This window comes from Carassius carassius, chromosome 17 (assembly GCF_963082965.1).
Source record: "Carassius carassius chromosome 17, fCarCar2.1, whole genome shotgun sequence".
NCBI lineage: Eukaryota > Metazoa > Chordata > Actinopteri > Cypriniformes > Cyprinidae > Carassius > Carassius carassius.
In genome coordinates, this window is record NC_081771.1 from 12826988 (window position 1) to 12851581 (window position 24594).

General features: G+C 40.3%; 1 protein-coding gene and 1 long non-coding RNA gene across 5 annotated transcripts in view; one reads left to right on the forward strand and one right to left on the reverse strand.

Annotated features, from left to right (window-relative positions):
• The window catches only part of LOC132161127 (low-density lipoprotein receptor-related protein 8-like), a 174114-nt gene that overhangs the window by 113864 nt on the left and 35656 nt on the right, over positions 1-24594 (reverse strand). The window lies entirely within an intron of this gene.
• Positions 16892-18418, forward strand: LOC132161128 (uncharacterized). The gene is made up of 4 exons (XR_009438102.1): positions 16892-17367; positions 17466-17537; positions 17909-18001; positions 18349-18418. It is a non-coding gene; the product is annotated as an uncharacterized LOC132161128 (long non-coding RNA).

Here is a 24594-nt window from a genome sequence, read left to right on the forward strand (position 1 = left end):
ACAGCCTTCCCTCCCACTCTTGTTTTTGGCATAGCATTCACTGTGCCCGGCGCATCATTACTCAGGCTACGGGTAATTCAACCAATGTGCTAAAGGCAATAACCCTATTCAGCGCTTAGTGTCTGCTCTCCATGTCCGTGGTGATGAGTACACGGGCAAAGCCTACAGCATATGCCATTATTTTACCTCTGAGTTCCTATCGTAGGACCACCATAAAATATAATTGTTTATGCTTCAGTAAAGAATATCAGATATACAGTAACAAGCATAGCTACATGAGGGCTGCGACAAATATTTACTTTAACCAATATTATTATTCCAGTACTAAATAGTTTAAACACTTTACAGTGGCAGTACCATGGTATACAGTATAACAATCTGAAGTAAACACTGTACAGTACCAGCACAAAATTTGATTATTGAAATTAATATTAGATGTTAAATATATAATGTAATATACCAAATATCCATGAATGTTGTGCAAACTGATTTAAAAAACAATACAGAGTACATTTTAAATATGAACTACCATTCAAAAGTTTGCGGTCAGAAAGATTATTTTAGGAAATTAGTACATTTTAGTGTTGTCAAAAGACCCGGTACTTGGGTACCAAGTTGGTACTAAAAAAAATGAAAATGTTACGGTTAAGATAACTTAGTTGTTTTTCTTGGCTTTAAAATTAAAAAGCCCTTTAAAATTAAATATGTACAGAGCTTGGATTAAATGAAACTAGTCCATTTTTTTAATTAGCATGTTTTTGTGTTTTGCTTTGGTACCGAGAACTGTGGATTTTCACTGGTATTGGTACCTAATACTGAAATTTTGGTACCGTGACAACACTAGTACTTTTATTTAGAAAGGATAAACAGATTAATAAAAAACAACAAAAGACTTTTAGGATGTCACAAAAAATGACTGTCAAATAAATGCTCTTTTGAACTTACTATTTATCAGTGATGCCTGCAAAAGAAATTCATTAGTTCTCTTACGAGAGCTCTCTCGTACTGCGTCTTAGCTAAGACGCTACGGGAAAAGTCTCTTTTCACGAAATACTGAAGCAAAAAATTATCCTTAATTTTGTATTTTTGTAAAGCGCATTTGCAGCAGTACACAGCCATAGGCGAGACGGCTCGTTCGCTCATTGGCTTGTTCTGCGGCAACTGCACAGCCTATCGAGCGCGGGCTGATGCAACATCAGACCAATAATCAAGGGCTTCGCGCCCTTCTTGCCACTTCCCGCCGAAACCGGTGTGGCCCAACCTATAAAAGGAGCTCGAAAAGGCTGACTCACCTGATTTTTCATCTCTTCAGCGAAGCTCATGCATCGCTGGATCACGGAGGAAGCAAGCGCCGTCTGACAAAGCACATCAGCAGGACGAGCCATTCTGAAGCTGCTGGCATCGCCGCCTTCCACTGCCGTTCCTGCTGCGCTATCCGGCGCCTATTTCCTTTCAATTCTGTTATATCCAAGCTGTTCTTTATGTGTGTGTGTGTGTTCGCCCTGCGACACACACTCGTAAAAGAGCTTGCGTCTTTTTTAAGATGCCTTCCTGCGGCTCGTCAGAGCCCCACTCAGCGAGGGAGACCGGTACGTCATCTGTGTCTCCTGCCTGGGTGAAGATCATGCAGCGCTCGTGCTCGCTGACGGCGGATGCCCCCACTGCGAGCTGTTGCCATGGTGACTCTGAGGACTCGCCTGGCCTTTTTCTCTGAGCCTGCATTCTCCGCTGCGCTGAGGCGCCGTAAAAGAATCGCTTCTTGCAGATTCCGGAACCGTCTTCAGCTCAACCGAGCTCGCCGGTTCGCCCTGCTTCACCGGCCCCCCCTGCATCGCTTCCCGGTGGGCAGCGCCCGCTGTTTGCCGGCGCGTCATCCGAGGAAGTCGATCTCAGGGCCGCGTCGGAGGAAGAGGACACGCGCTCTCTGCTAGCTTCGGGCAGTGAGGGCTGGGCGAGCTCCGAGGATCTCGCGCCTTCTGCTCAGAAGCCCAGCAGACGAGCGGACATCGAGAAGGAGCCGGGGCGAATGCTCGTGTTGGCCGCGATGAGTCTCGGCCGCGAGTGGTTTGCACCAGCGCCCCCCGTCTCGTTCCCTGCTGGATGGTATTTCCCTTTCGGATGAGCGTACTTCTCAAAGCCCGCCTCATTTCTTCCTGAGCTTAACGAAGAGGTGGCGAAGGCTTGGAACGCTCCATATTCAGCGCGAACTCGTTCGTCTGTCTCACTAGCATTCTCCACACTGATGATGATAAAAACAGGAACTACCACTCACTTTCCGCCGGTGGAACAGGCGATGGCGACGCACCTTTGTCCGCCCTCTGCTGGACGGCGGCAAAAGCGGTGTTGCCATCTAAAGCCTGCTGTGTGACGCTGCGTCGGCACTACTAACGATGGCTGCTTCATCGAAGCGCAGGTGTACGAGTTCCGCTGTGGCTGAGCTCTCACCCAAGCGCGCCGCTGTTTCAGTTCCAGGAATTGTGACTGTCTCAGCGTTTTCTGCAATGCGCAAGCCTGCACAGTTGCCTGCTTGCCTGCACACAAAAGCAGTTATCACAACAGCTTCAGCAACGCAGCTCGAGACCCCCGTTCTCGCTCTACCGGCCGTCGCCCCGCGCCGCGGGGACCACGCCAGAGGATTACGGTGAGGCCGGGAGCCCCGAAGCCATCCTAGGAAAGCCATCTACGCATGCTGCATGACGCTGCGTCGGCACTACACACGATGGCTGCTTCATCGAAGCGCCGGTGTATGAGTTCCGCTGTGGCCGGGCTCTCACCTAAGCACGCCGCTGTTTCAGTTCCAGAGATTGTGACTGTCTCAGCGTTTTTTGCAATGCGCAAGCCTGTACGGTTGCCCGCTTGCCTGCACACGAAAACCGTTATCACGGCTACCCAGATATTTCCCGAAAAAGGTGTAATTTCTGGTGTCCCGCCCACGGCCGATGGTGCTATAAATGTAGTGACGATGCCCACTGCTCAGTGCCCATCTCTACATATAAGCACAGCCCTTCACACAGGGCTCGCGCCCATAAAAGCGACTCAAGTCGATCACGCGCACTACATAGTAGACGTGCCCACTCCTCAGTGCCCACAATCACTATGTCACACGCGTCATGTGGTTTCTGTAAAAATGAAACCCGTGCACGTTCGTCCGGCCACGGCCGATGGTGCTATAAATGTAGTGACGATGCCCACTCCTCAGTGCCCATCTCCACATGTAAGCACAGCCCTGCACACAGGGCCTGCGCCCATAAAAGCGACTCAAGTCGATCGCGCACACTGCATAGTAATTGTGGGCACTGAGGGGTGGGCACGCTTACTATGTCACACGCGTCATGTGGTTTCTGTAAAAAAAAAAAAAAAAAAAAAAAAAAAACCCGTGCACGCTCGTCCGGCCACGGCCGATGGTGCTATAAATGCAGTGACGATGCCCACTCCTCAGTGCCCATCTCCACATGTAAGCACAGCCCTGCACACAGGGCTCGCGCACATAAGATCGACACAGATCGGTCGAGCGCGCCGCATAGTAAACGTGCCCACTCCCCAGTGCCTACATACACTATGTCACATACGGCACGTGGCTTTTGTAAAAACGAGGCCCATGCACGTACGCTCTGCACAGGCAGACAGCGAGTTGAAAGTGGCATATGCAGCCCACAGTCACTCGCAGACATATCGAGTCCCACGGGACCTGCTCAGCCTTCCCCCAGTCGGTTAAGCGCCGGGACGGGGTTGAGGAGGAGCGATCTGCCCGCTGTGATCAGCGCGCTCCCCGCTTCAAATGCGCAGCCCACCCGAGCGCCGCCGTTGCCCGGTCAACAGAGCGCGCTTCGCATCCAGCCCTTAGCCATTCATGCAGATGCATGGTCAGCGCTTCCAGGGGTTTCGGATTGGGTGCTAGGCATTATAAAGAGAGGCTACTCACTACAGTTTTTTTCGACGCCCTCCGCGCTTATCAGCGCGCGTCGAAACTACGGTCAAAACAGAAGTAGCACACATACTTCAGGCCGAAATATCAAAACTGTTGAGCAAAGGGGCTGTAGAGCCTGTGTCTCAAGCTCAAAGCGAGGGGGGGGCTGTACAGCAGATACTTTCTGGTGCCCAAGAGAGACGGGCATACGAGTGCTGAATTATTTGGTCGACTGGCTGGTTCTGGCCCGATCACGAGCAGAGTGAGTTGTTGAAGGCTGTTGTTGATGTTTTACTCGATCACCTCGAGAAGCTCGGTCTCAGTGTCAATTGGGCGAAGAGTTCGCTGAACCCCAGTCAGACGATCCTGTTTCTGGGTATAGTTCTGAACTCGTGTTCCATGACGGCGCGGCTGTCACCACAGAGCACGATGGGCATTCAGCGCGCAGCGAGTTCTTTCCGCTGCGGCACGACCGTGTCGCTCAAACACTGTCAAAAGATGCTGGGTCTCATGGCCTCAGCATCTCCGGTTCTGCGGCTGGGCCTGCTCCGCATGCGCCCCCTGCAGTTCTGGCTGAAGGCTCGGGTGCCGCGCAGAGCGTGGGCGTCTGGCCGGCTGCATTTCAAGGTCGATCAGAGCTGTGTTGCGGCTCTAGCACCTTGGACAGCGAACGGCTGGTACCGATCAGGTGTAAGCCTGGGGACTTCCCCGAGTGTGAAAATGGTGTCGACGGACGCCTCCACTTCGGGATGGGGAGCGCTGCTCGAAGGCAGACCGTCCTTTGGCCTATGGTCAGAACGGGAAAAGCTCCATCATATCAACTGCCTGGAAATGCTGGCAGTGGAGAACGCGCTAACGCGCTTTTGTCCCCATATCAAGGATCACCACGTCGTAGTCCGTGCGGACAACATGTCCGTGGTGTCCTACATAAATCGCCAGGGCGGTGTCGGGTCCCGAAACCTGTGCAGGCTGACGGAACGCCTCCTGGTTTGGGCTCAGCGCAACGTGCGCTCGCTGAGAGCAGTGCATGTGCCTGGACTGCAGAATCTGGGTCCAGACAGGCTGTCCAGAGGCAATGTTCCTACGGGCGAATGGTCTCTACACCCGCAAACAGTTCGGCTGTTGTGGGAGAGATTTGGCATGGTGGAGGTGGACCTCTTTGCGTCCCACGAAAACGCTCACTGCCCCGCGTTCTTTTCCAAGAACGAAAGCGCGCTGTCACGGAGATGGCCGTGCTGCCCGCTTTATGCGTTCCCTCCCGTCTCCCTCCTTCCGCAGGTGATAGAACGGGTGAGAGAAACGAGATGTTCAATACTGCTTGTAGCACCTCTTTGGAAGAACCAACCATGGTTCCCAGATTTGATGCAGTTAGCAGATGTCGCCCCGTGGCCGGTACCGTTGAGGAGGGACCTCCTCTCGCAGGCCAGGGGATCGATTTGGCACCCTCAACCGGAGTTGTGGTCCCTCCATGTGTGGGCGCTCAACGGTTACCCGCTGATCTCGCAGTGGGAGTGCTAAATACCATCACTCAGGCTAGAGCTCCGTCGACACGACGTCTGTATGCCTCGAAGTGGTCGGTGTTCTCCAGCTGGTGCACAGCTCGAGGTTATTCACCCCTTAGTTGTGAGGTGACGGAGGTCCTCTCCTTCCTACAGGAGCTGTTGGATAAGGGCAGAGCCCCATCCACGCTCAAAGTTTATGTGGCGGCCATCGCGGCGTTTTCTGAAATGGCGTCCGGTCAGTCAATAGGAAGGAACGATTTAGTCATCCGGTTCCTCAGAGGAGCTAGGAGGCTGAATCCTCCCAGACCTCCGTCAGTCCCTATGTGGGACCTCGCGGCGGTTTTGGAGGCCTTGAAGGGTCCCCCTTTTGAGCCTATCCAATCGGTTAGCCTTCAGCATCTGTCGTTCAAGACAGTATTCTTGTTGGCTCTCACTTCTGTGAAGCGTGTGGGTGATTTGCACACGCTCTCGGTGAGCCAGTCGTGCTTGGAGTTTGGGCCCAATGACTCAAGAGTCATACTCAAACCTAGGCACGGTTATGTGCCGAAATCCCTCAACACACCGTTTCGGGCTCAGGTTATTGCCCTGTCTGCCCTGCCGGTGTCAGGGGAGGATGGAGACTCGAGTCTTCTTTGCCCTGTCAGGGTTTTAAGAGCTTATGTGTCTCGCTCTGCTGCCTTTCGGCAGACGGAGCAGCTGTTTGTCTCGTTCGGTGGACGTTCCAAGGGAATGGCTGTTTCGAGACAGACTCTATCCAGATGGATAGTTGACGCCATAGCGTTAGCTTACGCTTCCAGGGGCCTTCAGTGCCCGTTGGGCGTCAGAGCACACTCCACAAGAGGCGTCGCCTCGTCGTGGGCGTGGTCTACTGGGATCTCCTTGCAGGATATATGTATGGCGGCAGGTTGGGCCTCGCCGTCTACATTTATCAGGTTCTATAACCTGGAGGTCCCCGCCTTGCAAGCAAGGCTGTTGTTGGTTTAGTCGAATCAGGGCCCTGAGGGGAATTCTGAGTTCACGAGCGCTATGCGCTGCCGACTGTTATATGAGCAGTATTGCGTAAGACCCGCATTGTAACATTGGTCAGGCCTTGCCTCGGCTGTGTGATGTCATATTGCCGCATCTACGGATGCTGCTAGATATAGGACGGAGGGCTTTTCCCCTTTTCTGTCCTGGACTCTCTGTGAGTCCCTCAGGTGACTGTGCACTGTAAATCCTGGGCGTTGCTTCAGGTTTATTGGTGTGTGATCCCTGCACGCACGGCGTTTTACATTGGGTTCCCGTAGCGTCTTAGCTAAGACGCAGTACGAGAGAGCTCTCGTAAGAGAACGTACTCGGTTACTAAACGTAACCTCGGTTACTAAACGTTCTCTAGAAGAGCGAACGAGTACTGCGTTCTCTGCCGTGCGCACGATTCACTCTGGTTCGCTTCGGCGATGAAATAAATCAGGTGAGTCAGCCTTTTCGAGCTCCTTTTATAGGTTGGGCCACACCCGTTTCGGCGGGAAGTGGCAAGAAGGGCGCGAATTATTGGTCTGATGTTGCATCAGCCCGCGCTCGATAGGCTGTGCAGTTGCCGCAGAACAAGCCAATGAGCGAACGAGCTGTCTCACCTATGGCTGTGTACTGCTGCAAATGCACTTTACAAAAATACAAAATTAAGGATAATTTTTTGCTTCAGTATTTCGTGAAAAGAGACTTTTCCCATAGCGTCTTAGCTAAGATGCAGTACTCGTTCGCTCTTCTAGAGAGAACCGAGGTTACGTTTAGTAACCGATTACGTTTTACAAATCAAAATATTAAAAAGATTTCTAAAGGATCTTATATCTGAACATTTAGCTTTGCCATCATCAATTAAGAAATAAATAAATAAAAATTCACAATATGACTGTTTTTTACTGATCCAATAAATGTACCCTGGGTAAAAAACAAATAAAAATAAATCTTTTCGAACATGTTAAAAAAACCAACTCCAAACTATGAAACTGTATATATACACACACTGTAGCTTACACCGCTAATATGTACCTGTAGATGTGTCCCTAAGTGCCTTAAGTGCCTTAAGGTGTGAAAAAAACCCTTCAATTCCAAATTGAGTCTATTTTCATTTCTAGTTCACTTCCAAAGCACAACACAAACAAATATTTTCACAGATTTTACGATCTGACTGTGGGCACTTTTGCACTTTGGAAAGGTATTAATGACAATGCAGTCCTCACTCATATATAAGGTGATAATGCCAGTAGAAAGAGGTTTCCCTTGTACCACAAGAGCGATTGTCTCATTATATCTCAATAAGCCTGTGAAATGTATCTTATCTGCAACAAAAGTGTGTCTCCTGAGAAGAAACCAAGCAGTGATTGGCTTCCCATTCCCCAAGGGAACTCTCCCTTCCTTGTAGACTGTCATCACCGAAACATCTCTATGCAATTACCCTGAATGTAAGGCTCATAATAACAATGCTGTGCGAATTTCAAGATGACAACAAACTGAGAGGAAAGGCTTCGAGCAAATTCATTCACACAGGCACTTGGAGTTTATTGTATATGCAGATTGCAGGGGTCAGATAGGGGTGGTTTGGTTTAGGGAAGGCACTTTATCTCGGGGAAAGTGTAGCACCGGTGACCTGAGGGATGAAGAAACAGACCGCCAGTCGCCCGAGGATACAATATTTCCTTTGCCAAGCAGCACTGACTTTCATCGCATTCACCCAACAAATATCAGTCACTGAATCACCGCAAGCTACACAAAGGTATCTTCCTAATGTCATTGTCAATATCACATCAAGTGCTTTGAGTTTTTTGAGCTGAACTTTCTGTGAAAAAACTTGACTATTTGCATACTACAACCTACAAATTCTGATCTAAAGGTCTTCGCTTGAACAATTACAGCTGAAAACAAGAGTTCTTTGAACTTGAACTAATTGTTAAAAATAAACATGGACCAAAGAATATACATTCACCCAAAAAGCATCTCCAATATGAAAGAGACAATAGCCCAAGGGGGATGTGTTTGAAGATGTTATTCTTGAAAAACTCAGAGGTGTCTCTATTGTATAATTCATGCCAGTCCAGTTTTAGTCTTTGGAGTCGGTGTTTGATGATGCGCACAGCTTGTTCACATTGGTATTAATATTTATTGATGGTTTGCCAATCTCTTCTCTTATTAGAGAGATCTCCTTCAGGCTAGGACGGTCCATATGGACTAATTCACACTCGCCAGGTATGAAGAGAACCAAACTTCAAAGAGAATAGACGGAGAAATGATCATCAAATCAAGGAACTAGTTATTTGATGTTAAATGATTTAACATGTTCAGAAATAGTTCTGCCAAAGAGGAGAATTTATGACATTATTGACATTAATTACTCACACTCATGTTGTTCTAAAACAGTTTGACGACAACTTTGTTTTTTGGCTGAGCACAGAAGTGCAGTTCTTTTCCATGCCCAAGCTGTTTATATTGACCACGTGAGAAAATAAGGCACCATAACAATATAGATAGGCGTAACTATAGCAAAAGTTATGCATTTTAAAATGAAAAAGCACTAGTGTAAACAGGGCCATAGTCATTATGAATTGCTGCTATATGGAAAAAGATTTACAAGGAGACTCTAAAAATACTCTTTTTGTGGGACAAAACAACAGCATGAGTATTTTAAAAGTTAATAATGATGACAGTATTTTTATCTCTGGATAAACTCACCTTTATATTTATTGAAATGCAATGGAAATGTACAAAAAGTAATTAATTTTACCCCTGGACACAAGTGCGAATATTTTCAGCATGAAAAGCTAATTTAATATGGGTCAGTAGACCGCCTTAAAAAGCTGCTACGTGTCAAGCATATTAAAACATGCAGATTATCCACAACATGTTGTTCTTCTATGTTAATAGCAGTTTAGTCGTAACCCTTTAAAATCATAAATATGCAAGAACATAATTTTGCCAGAATCTAAGTGTGATTATGCGGCGTTATCTTCATGAGACTCATTATCATCATTCTGGGGATGAGAGCAGTGAAGGGGCAGCTGGGTGAGACAAGCAGCAGGGTGGCAGATCCGGCAACCTGGATCTAAGCCCCACAAAAGCAGCGGGACAATGCTGTCTCACTGGTGCCCTCTAAATACATGACACTGATTTACTGTGGCAGCAAGGCAAGGACAAACAGTGGGAAGGAAAGAGCTACATGGCTGAACCAAGACCTAAAGTAGTGAAATGTCCAATGGGAAATACAGGTAACTGTTGTAAACACACAAATCTTTTCTAACGGACCATGAAACATGAGTCCAATCTGAAGATAAACACATGGTATCCTGTGCTGTCTGACAATTACATGGACAAAAATGTGAATAACAATTGCTTAACTAAATATATTTGTTGACTGATAATATTTTTGGGGGCTTTCTGATGAAACATGGTGCTTTGATCAAGAGCACTTAAATCTACGCTTCCAATCACATATCAGCAGGACTTTTCAAAAGAGGCAGCTGGGTCTTAGAAGTCAAACATGGCCTATGGCGAAGCCAAGCTATGTATCATATCATTCAATGTTAAAAGAAAAAAAAAAATCACATGGATCATCACAATATTAGCCACAAACTAAAATTTTGTGCTTTATTACAAAATTCATGTATATAGACAAAGGTCATAGCTCTAGTTACTAAGCTGAATATTTGAATATGCAGATTCAAATAGCATCTAAACAACTTGCTCATTGTAATGACAGATTCAAAAATAATTATTATATAATTTAAATCACTAACAATAGAATCAATTCCAGACCTAAAGTACTATCCTTTATATTCAGGCATAAAGGCATAATCTGTGCTCAAGGACTAAAAACGACCCTGGTATCTCAGATAAAGATTCGTCTGCACTGTCAAATCAAAGGAAGTTCAATTGACCCAGACAACCCCAAAGGCGATTTCCACAGGGTAAAAATTAATTCATTCTTATGGGTTGTTCTACTTCAGAGCTCTTTACAGATCAAAGGCTTTGCTGCAAACATATGTAAACACAGTTTAGCTGAGCTAATCGCTCTTTGCATCACTTAGTTAAATCATCGCCCGTTTCGTGCCTTCAGAGGCGCATTTTAATTGCGTAATTTCTCTCCTGTATCTGTGCTTTACGACACTCCTGGCTTTACCTCATTGATCTGTCCTTCTGATTGTTAGAAATTGTGAGTTTAGACACTAGGGAAAGATACCATTTTTTTAGGCCGAGCAGTCAGACATTGATAGTGCTGAAATCTCATTTCACGACTCACTGCCATGTTTGCAAAGCCTGAGGCAATGATGCAACTTGGGGGACTGTTCAGCTTTTGATACGCATACAGGTTATCCAGGTGGATGTCAAAAGGCGGGGAGATAAGAACGTTAACAAATGACACCAGGGGCTAAAGTCACACTATACTGGGCTCAGGCTTCCCAGGTCTGCTCATTTGGGTGCTAATGGCTTATTGATCTAGAGAATTTCTCCCAAAGCAAGGCTGCATAAACCCCAACACTCAGCGGGGATCAGGCGACCTGGACTTCTGCAGACACAGTTGTTCCTTCCAGTCCATTTTGTAGGATGTCGATCAATATGGCTCCTTAAACTGCTTTAAAACACCCATACATCTTATATTGGGATTACTTTAAGAGCCTTTAAGGAACCAGACAAAAACAGCACTGTCCTAAACGTCAGGGGTTTTCAAAGCGAGTTTTAGCTAAGGCAAAGTCAGACTAAAGAGGTTTTGAAAGAGACTTAAACGTCTGCATCAAAAAGCAATCAGGCTATTGAGTCCATTTGTGCTGCAACAATTGTTTCCTCTTAAAATTGGCAAAAATCAAGGATGCTTCCTAACCACATTAGTCAGTAAAACTTAGAGCATAAATATAAACTCTAGTAGCAACAGCAGCAGCAGCAGCAAGGAGATTAATGGGCCTCAACTTCTCAGTCCTGTAGTGCTGCTAATACAAAACTGCGGCGCTAAATTAGATGGAGGAACAACTGGAACTATTACTCGAGGATAATTGCTCATTACATCATCAGAACTGTATCACCCACCAGGCAAAAATCATATTGACAGAAAGCCATTTGTGGCGGTGTGTTGATTTACCAAGTCTCTTGTCAGTGGATTTCATTTTAACACAGCTCATTCATATTATTAATGGCCATGAAATGGTCTTTGTAATTGCGCCTTCAATGTCTTTGTTTTACCTTCTCTTGTGAGCTCACTGGGGTTGTCAGCCTTTGTGAAATATCTCTCATATTGTGGCCTTCCACCATGCTCTATGGATCAGTGTCAGAAATGATTTTTTTATTATTAAGGGGCAATATTTGTTTATTAGATTTTTAGGGTCACCAATTATTTTAAGGTCCATATTTTATGGTAACTGTTATTATGTTAGTAGTTATGTTTAGGTATGGGGTAGGATTAAGGGATCTAAAATATGGCCATGCAGAATAAAGCATTAATATGTGCTTTATAAGTACAAATAAATTGCAAATTTGTCAGGAATGTGAATACTCGTTAAAAGTGAGAACTGGTCCTCACCAGGCAAAAATCATATTGACAGAAAGCCATTTGTGGCGGTGTGTTGATTTACCAAGTCTCTTGTCAGTGGATTTCATTTTAACACAGCTCATTCATATTATTAATGGCCATGAAATGGTCTTTGTAATTGCGCCTTCAATGTCTTTGTTTTACCTTCTCTTGTGAGCTCACTGGGGTTGTCAGCCTTTGTGAAATATCTCTCATATTGTGGCCTTCCACCATGCTCTATGGATCAGTGTCAGAAATGATTTTTTTATTATTAAGGGGCAATATTTGTTTATTAGATTTTTAGGGTCACCAATTATTTTAAGGTCCATATTTTATGGTAACTGTTATTATGTTAGTAGTTATGTTTAGGTATGGGGTAGGATTAAGGGATCTAAAATATGGCCATGCAGAATAAAGCATTAATATGTGCTTTATAAGTACAAATAAATTGCAAATTTGTCAGGAATGTGAATACTCGTTAAAAGTGAGAACTGGTCCTAAAGTGTTAGCTTTTTTTCTCAATACAATTCACATTATAATTATTCTTTCTATTCCTTTTCATGGGCACAGTATTTTTGCTTTTCCTTCTGTTAATAAAAGAACTTAATAAAGTCATCTTAAGAACTTGAATATGATATACTACATCACATATTATATATCACATCGTTTTAAAATAATAAAAAAATTATTTAGAAAAAACTCTGATCTGCTGTTGTGGCCACATCACAACCTCAGGTGTGCATTATTTTTATAGAGCATATGTTTTACGTTCATAATAAAAAATTTATTTTGTGGCAAAAAAAAGAGGGGATCAATCTGTTGTTTTTATCTTATTGCTTACTGTATTTATTTGTTTGGTCAGTGTTGTTGTGGGTTTTAGTCATTTGTTGTTGTTTTAGGCTGTTAGGACCTTTTAACTATAATCATTTGGCAAAGCGATATAGACACTTCGTAATGTGGTCAAAACCTGCCTGGAACTATGTTTTTCATGAGTTTCCCTCAATTCAAGCATTCAACAGCATCGTAGTATAAAATAATATATAATGTATTGCCAAGCAAAAGGTGGAATTATAAGTTTTTTTTCTGTTATTGATGGTCTATTATGGTCACAAAGGCTGAATTTACTTTATCAATACAGTAATCAGTACATTAAAATATGTTTTTTTTTTTATGTAATTTATTCCTGTGATGGCAAAACTGACCTAATGAACAGCATTTATTTCAAATATACAAATATATCTTGTGCCAGTATTCGGTTATGCGATAAATTGTAGTGATTCATATGCACGATATTGTTATCGTGGGCAGTTCTAAATACAGTGAATAAATATACATTACAAATTATTCAGAATTTGGAATGCATTTTAAGAATATTATTCCCATCAGCTGCTTTAAAATGCACAACATCGCTATATGCAGTGTTGGGAAGGTTACTTTGGAAATGTAATAGGTTACAGATTACAAGTTACCCTGTTTAAAATGTAATAGTAGTGTAACTTTTTCAATTACTTTATTAAAGTAATGTAACTAATTACTTTTGAGTACTTTTTGATTACTTTTATAAATTTGTGAAAATTAAAGAATAATAAATAAAAGCATATACATCAACTTAAATACAGTTATCTAATAAGCATGTGACGTATTCTGTGTAATAAACTCCTGAAATATTGGTGTTTTTTTTAAACTGCTGTCTCTTTGTATATGATGATAGTTTTCCTAAAATAAGTAAAATGCACATGAAGTGACACAGAGCAGTTTTAGGAATTATGAGGAATATTGAGGCGGCAGAGGTTGAAAACACTGCGAGCTTCAGTAGACCTATGTGTAGTAAATGAAAACATGTCTTTGCCATTCATTTACAGGAGGGGCGGACTGGGAAAAAATTCAGACTGGAAAATTCAAACTCATACAAACCTGTTCATGGACAAAACAATTTTTTGTTTGGACCTGACATAAAAAAAGGTTTAAATCTTTAATTTGGGGACATGCTAAATAATTAAAAGTTCTCTCCTGAACTGCACCTTCATTTCCATTTTTCTCTTCAGTCTCTTAATTTTGCCCTGTTATCCATCTCTCTCGTGACTTTAATACTCAAGATTGAACAAAACTAATCTTTACAATACAATACTCTACAATACTACAATATCTTTATAGAAAAATCCTAATACTGTACACGAGTCATGTTTTTTCCTTACAAAAGTTTAACATGCTTTTATTAGCCTATATAAAAGTAAAATAACCTTTTTTTTTTTGCAAATGGATTTGTATTTATTTTTAAATAAATACATTTGTAAAATAATTTTACATTTTTGGTTATCAGAGTTAAACAATAGTAACCATTTTCTCTGGATTTATAGTTAAATATTAAAATGTTAATTTTCGTAAGGGTTGTGTTGTTGTCTGTCGTAGCTCCCCCTAAACCTATAAAAAAAATCAGAATTTTTTTCAGCTAAATTACTACTGTAACATTACAACAGATAATAATGATGTCCTTTATATAGTATTTTGAGTGATGACTGATGAGCAACGTGCTGCTGCTTGATTAAATAAATAAAAAAAACAAAGACAAAAAAGCATCTTTACAGATGAAACTGACCTGAAACCCTGAACAGGAGTTCTGCTTCTCTGCTCCAGCAGTCCACTGTATTCTCTCTCTCTCTCTCTCTCTCTCTCTCTCTCTCTCTCTCTCTCTCTCTCTCTCTCTCTCGCATTGATTACTCTGAGTCTGATCCAAACCGTTTGGCGGAGGCACGGAGAGCGCGCGAGTCATGACTAACAATTCATGACTTATTAGAGATTTAATTATCAAATGGCGGATTCACAAAGGATCGCTTTAGTACATTCGGCAGGCAATTATACAATAATGATATTAAATAGCGGGCCAAATCGGCTGCCAGGCCACCGGGAATTGTCCCGGTTCTCCCGGTGTCCAGTCCGCGCCTGATTTCCACAGACACGCAGAATGTGCAAGTCATATATTGCATTTTTGGGGCTTTATATTCACAGACACTAGTCCATGTCATGTTTTGATTCAAGTGTACTGACCTACTTTTGATTTAGTCATCCAAAATGTGGCATATTCCGTCCGCGTTAGGCATTTCGTTTGTATGACTGGATTCTACGAACCAAACTGTATTTCCGCATCCCGGAAATTATTAGGACGGTATGTCTCAAAATAGTCAGTGCAATTTGGGAAAGACATCAGTTAAATCTGTATGTGGATGTGTGTAAATATTCAAATGTAATCCCCTTTGTAATCATTAAAAATTTCATAAGTAACTGTAATTTAATTACTCATTTTTTCTTAGTAACTGTAACTAATTACAGTTACAATAATTTTGTAATTAAATTACGTAACGCCGTTACATGTAACTAGTTACTCCCCAACACTGGCTATATGGTGCTTGAAAGAGCGCATGCGCTCTGATGTAAACAAGCACAAATGAGAAGCACATGGAGAAACACGTGAGGGACGCTGAATGAAAGCACATTCACTCTCTGACAGCAGATGGCGCTAAAATGCAGCACTTACCCTGTAAATCTGTAAAAAATTAATCTTAGCTATTCCAATATTTAATAACACATTGTTAAAATTGAAAGTTGCAACTGTGTTATTTAATGAGCTAACATGAACTAAGTCTTGTATTTTTTAACAAAGATTAATAACTTCTATAGTAAATGTAGCTAGTGCTCATTGTTTAGCTGTGCATTTATTGAATGAGCACTATGCGATGTCCGAACTGATTACACTATATTTTATGTATTGCACTTTATTATATGTAAAAACATTTTCTATTTTTAATCTGTCTTAAATTCATTTTAAGTCAATTTTTAAATAATTTTCATTTTAAGGTTCTTAAATTGCTTGTTTTATTTTTGTGATTATTTTTCTTCATGACTTTTTTTTTTACTTTCTTTTTTAAATTACCGTTGTGTACGAAATGTGCTTTATTAATAAACTTGCCTTGCCTTGAATGTTAATGCATTAAATAAGGTTAACTAATGAGGTCTTACTGTAAAGTGATACCTATTGGTCTTTATAGTTCTTTTGCACTTTAATGTGTAAAACAATTAACTTTTATATATTTTTCTGTATTGCTTTATTGTTTAAAAATGTTTAGTTATTTTTGTTATAAGAAAAAAAAGTTATTTAACCTGTAATACTGTATTATGACCACTTTTTTAAAACAAAATTTCAATACCGTGATAATACCGTATACCGTGATAAAAGCATTATCAATTAACCACAACAGGAAAATTTAATACCGGCATATCCCTAATATATATATATATATATATATATATATATATATATATATATATATATATATATATATATTAGTGCTGTCAATCGATTAAAAACTTTAACTAGATTAATCGCACATTTTTTCTGTGATTAATCGCAATTAATCGCAATAAAAAAAGAAATGTTTTTGTATGTTTTTAATATATTTTTTAATGTAATAATTTCACAGTTAAATTTAAATACTTGTTTAAATGACATCTTTTTATGAATGAAGGCCAGTATTACTGATATTAAAACAGCTACTGATTTTTTTTACATTTATTATTAGGCTTCAAAAATATAACAGTTTTTAATTTAAGTAAACTTAAAACCATGCTAACATAAACACATAATAAATGTCATGTTTACTCCTGCCCTTCCTGTCTTGAAGCTCCAATATGTAGGAATTTTGTAATAAAATTTCCGAAAATAACTTGCACAGTGTGATATATTTCCTCCAGTTGTGTACTTACAATATCTCAAAAGTCTCCAAAGATTTTTTATTCCAGAGAAATTCCGATTTTAAATAACTGGCCGTCCCGGAAAAGAAATGTCGCCTCTCAGTGACGCAAGGTCCGCTCTATACTTTTTTTCCGGTGTAGACCATGTGATGTTCCACACCGGAATATCACATGGTCAAATGCGGAAGTGCCGCGCGTATGGTTTGGTTGTCGTTGTTATGGATCACGATTACTCTTTGGCGAGTATTGAAGTGGCAGTAAAACGTAAGCGTCCATATTCGGATACACGCAGACTGTGACAAACGGAGGAATAAAACCAGGATAAATATCGGCCAGGCGTTTACGAGATGGAGAGAGCTGCGCGAAAATCTTGGACTTGACAGAGACTCTGCTCTCGCGAGTGTATTGATAGACAGGTAAGCAAATCAATTATTTATTTTGTTATTGGACAAGTAACGTAATAGTTACAGTAAAGATGATTTTAATAGATATGAATTACACCACATGCCTGTACAATCTGTCACTGTAGCATTTTTTTTTTATCAATAACGTTACCTGTGAGAAAATAACATAACGTGGCAAATGGACTGTTTCAGTTTCAAAAAAAGGTGGCCCATCAACGTCAACTCCGAGTAAAAGACCTGTAATGCCTCTTCAGACACTGTCTACCATAGCTTCTTCCAGTGACTCTCAATCAGACAGGTAGGCATTTGCTGAATATCAGTTCTAGAAGATGTTTGATAGAACTACATTGGCTAAAATACTACTATGTACATTTAAGAGAGCATTGTTTTCTGGAGTCTGGAATAGAACAACTTTCCAAGGCAGAAAGTGATGAGCAGTTACATGAAAGGTGCTATTTTATATTATATATTATTTTACGGATGTTGTTATTAATTCTTTTATGATGTTTTATCTTTCACAAACTTCAATCTTTCACCAAGCCATTCTTATTAATTAATTAAAAAAAAGATCTTATGTGTTGTTTAGTTTTTCAAAGATGATTGTTAGTGATGAGTCCACCATAACCCTGAATGAAGATGTCAATGATCTTCAGAATACCGTGTGAGTGTTCAGATGCATTTTTTCAATTCAAATGTATTTGCAGTATATAAATTTTTTTGTAGGTTATATAAAAATGTAATTGTTGTTTACATAAATGATTATAATAATTATATAATATTATTATTACTTTTGTTATTATTGTAAATGCCTATTTTGCAGGATTGAATGGAGAAATACTGATGATGCCACAAGGGACACAGACAGTGAAGACAGCACTTCAGATGATGATTATGTACCCTCCATCTGTCTCAGGTTTGTCTACATGAGTCATGTTTTTAGCTTGTGTATATGTAGAATAGATTAATCTTCAACCCTGCTCATGAAAGATCACTGTCCTGCATAGATTATATAAAATCAAATTCGGAATGTTATCTTGAAAAGTGACCCGGAAGAGCTTGATCAGGTGGTTATGTTGTGTTGGGGTAGAAGCTAAAATCTGCAGGACTATGAGATGATAGAGGCAGGGTTGAAGACCTATTCTGTAGAATTACTTTTTTATGGCATATACCAGTATAGACTGTTTTGCCTCCCGGGTGACAATTGCTTAACTTTGAATATGAAAAAAGTAGAGATTTTGTATTTACATTAAATATTTACAGAACTGGAAGAGTCAAAACGGACTTTGTGAAGATTCAGGAGCTTCCAGTTCTTGGCCTTGAAGAGACCATTGTACGAGAAGTAGTACCAGTACGAGAAGATCATGTATCCATGTCTTCTGGCATCCAACATGTCATGTGTGAAGAGGACATCATTGGACAAAAGGCATCAATCGTCTATGAGTCAATGCTGAAACACCTGGTCACATTTTTGCAGCTGCCGATGGTGAGGTGTAAAAAGGAGCCATTCCTACACTATGTGAGACAGATGAGCCCTGAATTACAACCTCTCATCCACACCACCAGAGCTCTGTTTTGGACAGTCTAAACCAAAATAAGTTATTTTGTTTATAAAGTTTTGGAATCAGACATTTAATTTTCCTTGGTCGTATATAATTTGAGTGTGCAACCTCACTAAATTGCTCTTAACCATGTATATATTTTGGACGACAGGTAATATTTGATATAGAAATATTTTATATAATCATGCAAACAAATAAATATTGCAAAACCACTATAACATTGTTGTTTTTTATTTATACTACTCTGACAATACAGTATTAAATACAGTCAGTAAAGAACACAACATTAACATTTATTTAAAAAAAAATATTATCATATAAAATCAAATTTAAACAAGCTAATAGAAAAATAATAATTTACATGCAGCATTACATAAATAAATAGTTGTCCAGTCAATTATTTCCACAAAAATAAACACGGGTCTAAACGAGGACAGGACTTAGGATAACAACAGCATGCTCTGCAATTAGAAAACCTCAGCTATAAAACCAGTGTACTGGCTATTTGGGTCAGGATATTTATCACGTATTGTGCACACACAGCAACTGGGGATGACCACACGATTTCTTGGCCCAAGTGAACCACACTGCCACAAGACATAATTTCTATATGCAGCATAGCGGTATTCCCGGTTGTCATCCCCAGGTTGCTGTGTGTCATGTAGTGCATAAATATCATTTCTCAATCGGCGTGACAATCACAATACATGTTCATCTAAAATGTACAAAGACATGTGAGGTAGCTTGCTTATACATGTTGCCTCTGTCATTCCACAGCATTTATTTTCTACATCGGATGAATCAGGTTCTCTATTAAATACTCGAAGTAAAAGACCTCTTGCATCATCCAAAGACATGTCCTGTATAATCTCCTGAAAAAAAAAAGTTTTACTACCAAATACAGAACCTTTCCAGGGCACTTGATAGTATGTCCACACTCACTTGTGTCATCAACCTCCTGTCCTCCCGAAGCCTATCCACCCTCAATCTGTCCTCTTCACTCAATGATGCTGTATTTCCTCTGCCTCTAGCTGTACGTGTTCCTCTTGTAGCCCTCCTCTGTCAGCCTCTTGCTCTTCCTCGAGCTGCACTGACAACTTCAACTTCTTCACTTTCTCTTTCCACCCTGTACGCTCTTTCAATCCCTTTTGCTCTTCCTGTCCCTCTTCTCTTTCCTGTGGATGCTCGTCCTCCTCTACCCTGTGATGCTACATTCCTTATATTCTTAGGAGGACTCCAGGTCTCATCTGGATTTGATAATTCCAGTGAGGATGTATCTGTGTTTCCCTGCAACACATGCAACTGTCAATAATAGCACTTATAAACAAAGTTATATTGCTCTTTGTACTAAGGTAAGGATTTTTATCACGTGTGGTGACCGAGATTATGGCAGTACAATTAAATACAATCGGATATGTGTTGTTAAAAATATATTTAGTCATTTGCAAATGTTCGTTCAAATTTACTTTTAGAACGATTGGTTTGAGCACGTTAAACAAAACGGCATTAACCATAAACACGTAACACTGCACAACATTAACCCAACAAATCATTTAACAAATAGCTGTAAATTGTAACGGGATAATATAGTATAACATTTCACGTTCCTTGTAGTTCATTAATTATGATGACATAAAACAATACAATCAGATATACAGGTAATACAAAAAAGAAAAAATTACCTCATCCGTGATCATGATTCGTTTATCCAAATTAGATACATTGCTATGGTGAAAACGCATTAAAAACGACATCTCCCATCGTCACCTGCTTCATAGCGTCATCAAGCTTCGCCTTTGTTATTGTTGGAAATGCGCCCTCTTGTGGTCAATTACAAAAATCGCATACTGGAGCTTTAACAGTTAGGAAATATACAGAAATTTAATAAAGTTATCAAAGTTATATGCAGTCTGCACTGCATAAACTATAAATTAAATAGTTAATCCTTATTAAAGCTACAAAAGTTATTTAGTCAAGAGCAGCGAGTCATTTTCTCTGTTCCCTTTGTTCTTTAACTTTACTGACAGGAAGCTTTATTGGCTGCTGTCCCTTTAAGAGCAGACAGACACGCGGATCTCACCGTTTATATACTGTCTATGGATCTCGCCTCATTCTCTCACAACTCTTTTTGTTCATTTTAGACTTTATATAAATCATTTAAGATTGCTCTTATGAGGATAATCGACAAAACTGGCACTTTGGGATGTTTATTGTTAGTTCAAGCGCTTAAGAGAACTGGATTCTGGCGCCCTGTCTATGCATTGTATGCGTGTGTGTGTGTGTGTGTGTGTGTGTGCGCGCGTGTCACTTAAGGGCATTCACAGACAGCGCATTCTCTTTTGTCTTGCCACGCTTGAAATGTTTAAAAGCATTAAAATGAATAAGAGCGTGATCATATAATGTAAAGCTAGCCAACGGATGGCAGAAAATACGGATGCTGCGTTAATTGCGTTAAATATTTTGACACGTTAAACCAGACAAAAATTAATCGCATGCGTTAACGCGTTAACATTGACAGCACTAATATATATATATATATATATTTTTGTGCAATATTATAAATGACTTTACTGTCAAATTTGATCAATTTTATGCATCAATGCTGAACAAATTTACTTGTAAAAATTTAACCCTAACCGGTAGTATAGCACCGTTTTCATGCTTTCATACAATTCTAAAAATTTTCATTTAATTATATGCAATAAATTCTCAATATGTCAAATCAACATTAAAAACAGAAATTACTAAAAAATAATTCATATTTTAAATATCTGGGGCATTTTCAACACTGAAATGATGATGGGTGTGTGCAGCCTTTTAAATCACCACATTAAGACGCATTGCAAAAGCTTTCTAAAGTAATTAAATTTTTTTTTTTATGAGGATATCATGCATACGGCGCCGCTAAACAAAAACTGATCACTCATCTGCAGAAAGTTCTTATGAATTTTTGGCCTCTGACAATAGTGCCTCAACACAAATTTACATTTATTAATTTAGCAGATGAGCATCACATGCATGATAACACCCGGAGATATTCGGTGAATGTAAAGAGCACACAATAAGTGCCATATTGCAGCTGTGGGAGGCAGGAGGAAATAAACAGGCAAGATGTTATCAAGTGTCCATCCAATAACAAATTGCTTGTGCACACACTATTTTTCTCTCCATATTTGTGGGAAAGGTGGGTGAGGCATGCCCAACAAGAGTGGGCTTCCTGGTGTCTACCATTTGCTCACTGATTACATTGGTGGGGGAGATTGGGTGGAGAACAACAATCTGTGCACAAATCTCGGTACTGCCAAAAACTAGACACCGGTGGAATGAAGTCTATTCACATGTCCATCCGTCTCCTTTCATCTCCCGTGGTACTCAGCAGGTGGACATCTCTGGCAACAGTGTAGAGAGACTAATGTCATAAATGGAGTTGTCTCACATAAATCTTCAGACTGATTGCAGAAGGTCTGGGAACCTTCTGGGAAGCCACAATGAATGGCCAAGGACTGCCCAAGAGGCCATATGACTAACAGATAAAGCAACCAATCACATTTCGTTTAGAGCTGTGTCATTTTTATGGGCATGGAAATGTCCCCACAATAACAGAATGGTGGGTTAAACTTTTTGATGCAGTGACCTTAAAATATTTCACATACCTTTAAAAATCCAGCATTTAGTTGATCCTTATAAGCGCTCATTGTAGCAACTAATAATAGGAGTGGGACAGTTCGCCAAATCGAACCGTACGGTTCTCCACACATGGTTCAGCAAGCGCTAGGACCGTGGTTCAACTTAAATCTGACAACGCATCCGTAATATGTTTTTTTTTTTTTTTTTTAAATAACATGTAAAAAAAAATTACACATTTGGCTAATGTACGTTTCTGTTGATGGATTTCTCATTCTAGCTTCCCAGACATTACAACAACAGCAACGAAAGAAAAATATATTTTCATTCATTCTTGTTCAATGCAAATGTCGTATGCTGGAATATGAGCACAGTCATTTATTCCATCAACTAGGTGCTGAGAGCACATGCACAGGTGAGACCTGAATAGCACATGTTTATATCTGTGTTTAAACTGAACTCATTTAAGCTTTGCCAGTTTAAACATTTAAGAGCCAGAGTGTGCGAGCAGTGAGAAGATTTGTGCATGTGCTCATCTGAAGCTGCAAACCCGCATCTCAGAACACATGCTAATATATAGCTCTCTCTGAAGTATTGTGTTTGAATGAACAAATTCACACCAAAATTATGTCAAAATGCCTGTCTTGGCAGACATAGCTGGCTGAATGTACTGTATCAGTGCACTGATTCAGTGCATTCTATTAAAGTCTTAATATTAATAAAACAGCAACAACAAATCAATCACTCACTGCTCTAACTTTAACTTTAATAAAGATTAATCTTTAATTTATAGTCAAATATGAAATGCTGTATTACATTTGATTACTTTTTTTTTAAATTTCTGTACCTAGAAACTTATGCTAGACCTACCTAAAAAAACCTGAAAAATAACTTATATTTGCATCTTTACTCTTTTGTATTTATTTGTGCTGTTGCTTGTAGTTAGATAGAATATTCTTATTTTCTTTATTTTTAAAGTATAGTTTTTCAAATAAAATAGCACATACCGAACCAAACCATGATACGAACAAAACCGTGATACAAACCGAACAGTGAAAGTTGAACCGTTCCACCCCCTAACTAATAATCGATTAATCTAACGATTATTAGAATGATTATTCAAAAAATCCCTGAGTATTTCATGGATCAATCCATAGACTTTGTTCTATCCGGCTTTTACAATTACTAAAAATACTGAGTTATACATATTCTAATTAATAAATAAAACAAGGCAATCACTTCAGCTTTTGAAAATTTCAACGTATATATTACTGTTATACACCTACAGTATTATACCATTAATTGTAGTATTGTATTATACCATTAATTGTAGTATTGTATTATACCATTAATTGTAGTATTGTATTATTAACTGACGAGGGGCAGTCGTGGCCTAATGGATAGACAGTCGGACTTGTAACCCGATGGTTCCGGTTTCGAGTCTCAGATCCGGGATGGATTGTAGGTGGGGGGAAGTGTATGTCTAGTGCTCTTTAAATTGTATTTTGTGTTTGACTGTTAAAACAAAATAAAACATTATATAATTGATACACTTTTTAGCTATATCACCCAGCCCTAGTGCTATATAAATAAAAGTGATGTGACTAGAGTGCTGATTGCAGAGCTGTTGCAAACAGATCAGATGCTTTCTTAACTGCTGTTTTCCAACTGCTGTCATTTTTGTTGTGTTGAGGAAATCTCGCAGCACATATTTATATATTCATCTAAACACCGGTCTCAGAAGTGTCTCGTTCAACTGTGTTTACTCTCCAAAGGGCTCTGTATGTCATCTTCTCTTGAACTGCATCCATGAGAGCTGGATTACAGTATTGCGATACAACACCATACACACTGGACAAGCCACGATATTACAGGCCTTTACATTAGGTCAAATTAAATCAAATGACTACTAAACAACAAAAATATATATATTTTTTTTGTCGACGTTGTTGATAATATCAACTGATCGTTTCAGCCCCAGGTTTTCTAGATATTGTAGACATGTTTTAGATGAGAAGATATTTTCCATCTGGGTTCGAGCTAACATTAATCTGCACCCATGAGTCTCTCTGATTGTCCATATATGAGAAATGCCCCAGTATGCTCCTTTATTTTAATTGGGATGTTAATCCCCCCACCTCTGATGTATGAATAGTGGGTAATTTATTTAAACCAGGCTGGATCCAATAGTTAAGCCAAAGTAACCAAGCAACAATGACTGAACTCTTCTTTGAGGACACAGACCTCGGGAGCACATAGTTGGTGGTGTGGTGAAAACTAATGGGACCCTTTAAAATGCAGTCAAAGTCATGTGGTGCTGATT